General features: G+C 35.9%; 3 non-coding genes across 3 annotated transcripts; all 3 read left to right on the forward strand.

The window, feature by feature from the left end:
* Positions 1-1,404: 1,404 nt before the first annotated feature.
* TRNAM-CAU (transfer RNA methionine (anticodon CAU)) lies at positions 1,405-1,477 on the forward strand. The gene has a single exon. It is a non-coding gene; the product is annotated as a tRNA-Met (tRNA).
* A 2,787-nt stretch (positions 1,478-4,264) lies between these two features.
* On the forward strand, positions 4,265-4,337 carry TRNAM-CAU (transfer RNA methionine (anticodon CAU)). The gene has a single exon. It is a non-coding gene; the product is annotated as a tRNA-Met (tRNA).
* A 1,797-nt stretch (positions 4,338-6,134) lies between these two features.
* On the forward strand, positions 6,135-6,207 carry TRNAM-CAU (transfer RNA methionine (anticodon CAU)). The gene has a single exon. It is a non-coding gene; the product is annotated as a tRNA-Met (tRNA).
* The last annotated feature ends 1,293 nt before the right edge of the window (positions 6,208-7,500 follow it).

Consider the following 7,500-nt stretch of genomic DNA (forward strand, 5'->3'; position numbering starts at 1 on the left):
AATATCGTGTGTCGCTCAATTATCTTAACCTTACATGCTTTAAAGCCCTGTGGTACAAACTCTAATTTTCATATTTAAGTTACTTAAACCGATTTCTGTTTTTAAAGGTAGAATCTCGTTAATTTGAATATTTTTTATTGATTAAAAAAAGTAAGATTGCACAGTTATTATTGAATAACCGTGCCTTACAACGCATATCTAAACATATGTATAAAGCTATGAAATAAACATTAATTCTTCTAGGACAGCCTTCCTTATCCTTTTCTGGCTGTAGCTCGCTTGTACTCTGGTCTAGGCAATCTAGCACTCTCAAACTCTGGTTAAACTCTGATCTCTAGAAGGATAAAGGAAGATGAAGTACTTTTTGATCATTTATTGTGATAATTCCTTAAAACTAAAACCAAATGCTTCCATTGTTGAGAAAAGAAATAAGGACACCCGAGAAATGAGCACATACACACTGAAACATACACGGCTGGGTAATCAGATGGATCATTTACCACCATGTATTCAGCACTTCCCAGTCATTAGTTCAACTAATGACTTTCTTCTTACTTCCCACACATATGGGGTCTGCTGTTTCTTCTACAACTAGTACTTTGGGACTGAGTTTCTTTCTACTTGCTCACTCGGGGACTGCCTTCTCTTCCCCAACCTCCTTGGAGACTGCCTTTTCTTCCCAAAGTCACCTGAAGCGGTAATTACGAACGTTCTCATGTAGGTACCTCCTCGCCCTCAACTTATCTGGGATTGCTTATCTGCAACTCACGTGGGGACCGTCTTTTCTCCAACTAATGTAAGATTGATTTCTCTTCTCCAAATTCCACATACACTTCTTCCTAGCCTTATACTCATATTCATTGACTACCACTTTGACCCCCTCCTACCTGTTTGCCCTAAGATTGAACCTTGGAAGTACGTAAAGTAGAATACATCTTATTCACGTATATGACACAAACGAGGTCTGTATTGTTCTTGTAAAGGTTTGAATTGTTTCAATTTGTAGCAAGTGCTATTCATATAAATGTTAAAAGTATTGCTCGAAACCAGAGAAACTTCTGAGCTAGAAGTGTCCCAGCCACACCCGGTCTCCCTTACTGTTCCGTCATACTCCTGCATTCCCCTGAATTTGTTTCGCGCTTCTCCTATTATAGGAACTGCTTCACTTTCAAAATAGTTTCTGTGATACTTATTTTTAAGATTTTAATACTTGGAAGTTTCTTCAGGTTTTGTTTATTATTGGTAATAGGTCATCCTTTAGTTTCATATGTACACTGTACATAATTACATGTACGAGACTAGGGGCAGAATACATAGATCAATAACTACTGAGTACTCTAAATATATCAACAAAACATATAGACAATATCATTCTTCAATATAAGAAAATCAATATATTCCATGGCCTCGATGGCGCAGTAGGCAGCGCGTCAGTCTCATAATCTGAAGGTCGTGAGTTCGAGCCTCACTCGGGGCATACTTTTCATAACTGCCTTACGAAATAGGATAAAATGAATAAAGAAGCGTGCCTGATCGGCGGGCATACCGTTGACGAGTGAAATGCTCGGGTGTTATGAAAAGTTATGTTATAGAAATTATTTAGGGTAATTCTTAAATATTTTCTGAAATCTTGCTCATGACCATGTAGTTCCCGATGTGTCATGTGGTTCATAAACATTTCTTTTATTGAGCCAATCTTTACCATATATTCTCATATTCCACTCTGCCATGTGGGCAGTATTCACGGGGAAGCTTCAGACTTTGACCACCAATCACGCTGCCCGTTTTTATGGTACATATTATAATTTCTCATATGATTGATCTTTTCAAAATGGGCAAAAATATAATATTGAAAATAAAAATCAATAAAGATATAAAATAAAAATGTATAAATTTATTCAAATGAACCAGAGTGGTGTGATTTTCAACTTAACTGTCAGCGGGTCACACGGAGGTATTGCAATGATATTTTTTGATAATCATTTTACCATTGCACATATAACCTTCTGCTCTAGGTTGAACACTTTCCATTTACTAACGATTATGGACACAGACTCACATACATATGTATGCGCAGACGCATATATATGTATTCTTGATAATTTATTTTGTTGAGCCCTCAAAACTAAATGCTTTCGTTTATAGAAAAGAAATAGAGAAACCCGAGAAATGAGCATATACACACTGAAACATACACAGCTGGGTAAACAGCTGGATACTTTAACGCCATGTATTCAGCACTTCCTAGCATCTATATACACATATATAGATAGATCAGTAGATTGATTACACACACACACACACACACACACACACACACACACACACACACACACACACTCACACACAGATATATATATATATGTATATATATATATATATATATATATATATATATATATATATATATATATATATATATATATATATATCCACACACACAGACAACCCACCACGATTACAATCGAATTGAAACTCATTTCAGTAAGGACAGGTGAAGTTCGTTAAGGATTGATTAGGCTAGTTCACTGTGTTAATACTCACTTGAGGTTCAAGTGCTTAGAAAAATGCCTTAGAACAGTTTATGATATACCGTAGCTTTTTATTCGTCTCCCCATACAGTAGGGCTGGGAAGTAGTTTTATTTTTTAGGGTCGCCTTGCCTGGAAATATAGGCCTAGACCGAAGTTACACCTCAAAATTTTAGGGGTCGACTTGTACTTGTATATACAGTATATATATATATATATATATATATATATATATATATATATATATATATATATATATATATATATATATATATATGTATATATATATATAAATGTTTGTAAATATTGACATATATCTACATACCTATATATATGTACACACATACACACACACACACATACATATGGTCTTTAAGAACACTTTAACAGATGATCCAAGGTGCAATATAAAAACTGCAGGAGTTGTAATCTCTTCGAATTGATACTGGTGGCTACATTAAGAGGTGTGTTCTGGTATTTATGTTCACGTATTCACTCTTAAATATCGTGTGTCGCTCAATTATCTTAACCTTATATATTTTAAAGCCCTGTGGTTCAAACTCCAATTTCAATATTTAAGTTAAACCGATTTCTGTTTTTAACAAGTAGAATCTCGCTAATTTGAATTCATTTAACTGGTTTTATATAAAAAAGGTAAAATTACACATTTATTATTGAATAACCGTGCCTTACAAGGTATACCTATACTTATGTATACAACCATGAAATAATCATTAATTCTTCTAGGACAGCCTTCCTTATCCTTTTCTGGCTCTAGCACGCTTGTAGTCTGGTCTAGGCTATCTAGCACTCTCAAACTCTGGTTAAACTATGATCTCTAGAAGGATAAAGGAAGATGAAGTACTTTTTGATCATCTATTGTGCTAATTCCTCAAAACTAAAACCAAATGCTTCCATTGTTGAGAAAGGAAATAAGGACACCCGAGAAATGAGCACATACACACTGAAACATACACGGCTGGGTAATCAGCTGGATCATTTACCGCCATGTATGCAGCACTTCCCAGCACCCCCTTTCAGTTAATTTCAGCACCCCATTTTAAGAAACGCCGTCCCAAGAGAAGTCGGGCATAGTTCATATATGAGAAAAATCGATACAAGCGATTTCAGCTGTTAGGGACTCACATGATTAAATTGTTTACGCACTCTTTCATGCGTTCAGGAAGTGGATGTCGTGGCTGTGAATGAGCGCTTGATGATGTTCTGTATCCCGGAGTGGGTGGACTTGAGGTAAGACTCTCTAGAGACTGCTTCTTTCCTTCTAGCTCATCCAGTGTCTGCCTATTTTCCAACTTCCTTGACGACTGCCTCCTGTCTTCCAGTTCAACTAAGAAGTTTCTTCTTACTTCCCACACATATGGGTTCCGCTGTCTCTTCTACAACTAGTACGTTGGGATTGCGTTTCTCTGGAGTCTTCTTGCTCACTTACTGACTGGTTCGCGCCTCTCCTATTATATTAACTGCTTCACTTCCAAAATAATTTCCGTGTGATACTTATTTTTTTAGATTTTAATCCTTCTTGTAAGTTTCTTCAGGTTATGTTTATTATTGGTAATATGTCATCATTTAGTTTCATATGTAGACTGTATATAATTGCATATACGAGAGTGGGGGCAGGGTACTTAAAGCAATAACTACTAATTGCTATAAATATATTAACAAAACATATGGACAATTTCATTATTCATTACAAGACAATCACGAGCTTTCATGGCCTCGATGGCGCAGTAGGCAGCGCGTCAGTCTCATAATCTGAAGGTCGTGAGTTCGAGCCTCACTCGGGGCATACTTTTCATAAATGCCATACGAAATAGCGAGCCTAGTCGGCGGGCATTCCTGTTGACGAGAGAAATGACCAGGCATTATGAAAAGTTATGTTATGGAAAATTTTTTACGATCATTCTTAAATATATTCTGAAATCTTGCTCATGGCTATGTAGTCCCCGATGTATTATGTGGTTCATTAACAATTCTCTTATTGAGCCAATCTTTACACTATATTCCTTCCTTTAAATTTACACGCAAGGTAATTATCAAGCTACACAATATCTCCATGGTAATGCTTACTACTCCCAACTGGCATCGTAGGGCACTTCTGCCTTTTCATTCATTCATATATATATATATATATATATATATATATATATATATATATATATATATAAGTGGAAGTCGACCCCTAAAATTCTGATGAGTAATTTAGGTCTTGGTCTATATTTCCAGGTAAGGCGACCCTAAAAATGATACAGCTCTACTTCTCCAGCCCTACTGTATGGAGGAAAGGAAAAATACTACGGTATGTCATAAACTGTTCTGACAAATTCTTAAAACACTCAAGTCAAGGAAATTTATCCTGTCCTTACCAAAAAGGTGTTTCAATTGAATTATAATTGTGTTGGGCTGCAGGTGAAGTGGTGTACAAGCAGTTACACTGTGTATGCAATTTCACTTGTTTATCCCACAGTGGTAAAGTTTCGCATTTTATTTTCGACATACAAAAAAGATTCGAATGTCGACTTAAACGCAGACATATGCGGTATATATAACATAGGTTAATATATTATATATGATATATATATACACACGTAAATAACATATATGTATATATACCATATCTATAATGCATATATGAATTGTAAGCATGTATGTATGTATGGATATATGTATGCATATAAGTAGACATATACAAAAATGTGTGCGTGCGTGTGCATGTGTGTTTCCGTAAGTGGATACACGCGCGCGCAGATGGGCCCGTTATCTCTTCTACAACTACTACTTTGGGAATACGTTTCTCTGCAGACTGATTGCTCTTCTTCAGCTCACCTAGACACTAGCTCCTAGCCTCCAACTCACCTTGGACTACCTTCAGTTCAGCTGAGGACTGCCTCCTGTTCTCCAAGTCACCTGGAATGGTATCAACGAACGTTCTTAGGTAGGTGCCCCTTCGTCCCCAACTTATCTGGTACTGTATTCTCTCTAGCTCACCTGGGACTGCTCACCTGTAACTCAGCTGGGGACCGACTTTTCTCCAACTCATCTGAAACTACCTCTCATGGGAACTTCCTCTTATCCCTATTACTCATACTTATTGACTACCTCTTTGTCTCCTACTTACCTGGTTACATTAGGATTGAACTTTGGTAGACGGGTAGAGTAGAATACATCCTTTTCACGTATATGATACAAGGATTGTGGTAATCTGGTAAAGGTTTAAATTGTTGCAATCTTCATAAAAGTCTGTTACTGAGCTAAAGTACTGCAGCCACACCTTGTTTCCCTTCCTGTGCGACCAGGCTTCTGCATTCCCCTGAATTCGCTTCGTGCTTCTAGTAGAGTAACTGTTTCAATTTCAATTTGATTTTTAAAATGCGGATTTTTCATTAAAAAAATCCTAATTGGAAACTTCTTGTCTTTTTTATTGGGGGTAGGTCATCATTTACTTTCATATTTATATATATATATCATTACATATACGTGTTTGGGGATAAGTAGTTCATCGGTAACTACTGATTACTATTAATGTATTAACATTAACACATGGATAGTGGCGTTCTTCTTTGCAAGGAAATCATCAGTATATACAGCCTCGATGGCGCAGTAGGCAGCGCGTCAGTCTCATAATCTGAAGGTCGTGAGTTCGAGCCTCACTCGGGGCACAATTTTCATCTATGTCATACAAAGTATGTTAAATGAATAAACAAGCGGATCTGACCGACGGGCATGGCCATATACAGGCACAATTGAAACCGTTAAACGAGTGATATGTATAAAACAACTCCATTTCCCGAGACCTGATGTATGGAAATAAAGAAAAAAAAAAGTTTAAACTGTCCCAAGATACTTTTCTAAAACACTCAAGTCTCAACTGAGTTTTAACACGAGTAAAATAGTCTAATCAAACTTTAACGAACTATTCTAACCAAAAATGAGTTTCAGTTGGATAATAATTGTGGTGGGCTGCGATTTATGAGAGGTGGTGGACAACGAGTTAGGTTATGCAGGTAGTTTCTCTTCTTTATCCCTCATGGGTAAAGTTCCACATTTTATATTCGACATTCAACTAGACTTCAACGGCATATATGGCATATATATAATATAGGCTAATGTGTATATATATGTATATATATAAATTGTAAGCAAGTGTACCAGTATGTGTATGTAAGTATAAGCATGTATATAGGACTGTATATATGTGTATGCATACACATACATATACAAATATGTCCATGTGCTTGTGCGCATGCACATGTACACACATGTGTATGCGCAAACACACATATGTTTATATACATACATACATACATATATATATATATATATATATATATATATATATATATATATATGTGTGTGTGTGTGTGTGTGTGTGTGTGTGTGTGTGTGTGTGTGTGTGTTTATATATGTATATATATATATATATATATATATATATATATATATATATATATATGTATGTATGTATGTATGTATGTATGTATTTCGTTTCTCATAACTTATCTTCATGCTACTTTCCTCTTCTAGTCTCGAAAAAGAAGCCATAATGTTTGTTATTTCACTAGCCTGGGGGGGGGGGGGTAGCTTCGGCTCTTGTTTGGGTGGCTAGGAAGGGTCCGGTATGGGCCACTCTATTCTGGCTTGGCTGTGCATTTATATTCACACACACATCTATCTGCATATATAAATATAAATACACACACACACACACACACACACACACACACACACACACACACACACACACACACACACACATATATATATATATATATATACACATACATACAGCTATATATGTATATATAGATATGTATATACATACCTATATACATATATATTCACACATGTATATGTATTTACATGTGTCTATATATGTATGTGTGTGTGCTCTATAAGAACATTTTAACATTCCAGAAGATCCAAGATGCATAATAAAAAATGCAAATATTAGT

Source organism: Penaeus vannamei, chromosome 33, assembly GCF_042767895.1.
Source record: "Penaeus vannamei isolate JL-2024 chromosome 33, ASM4276789v1, whole genome shotgun sequence".
Lineage (NCBI taxonomy): Eukaryota > Metazoa > Arthropoda > Malacostraca > Decapoda > Penaeidae > Penaeus > Penaeus vannamei.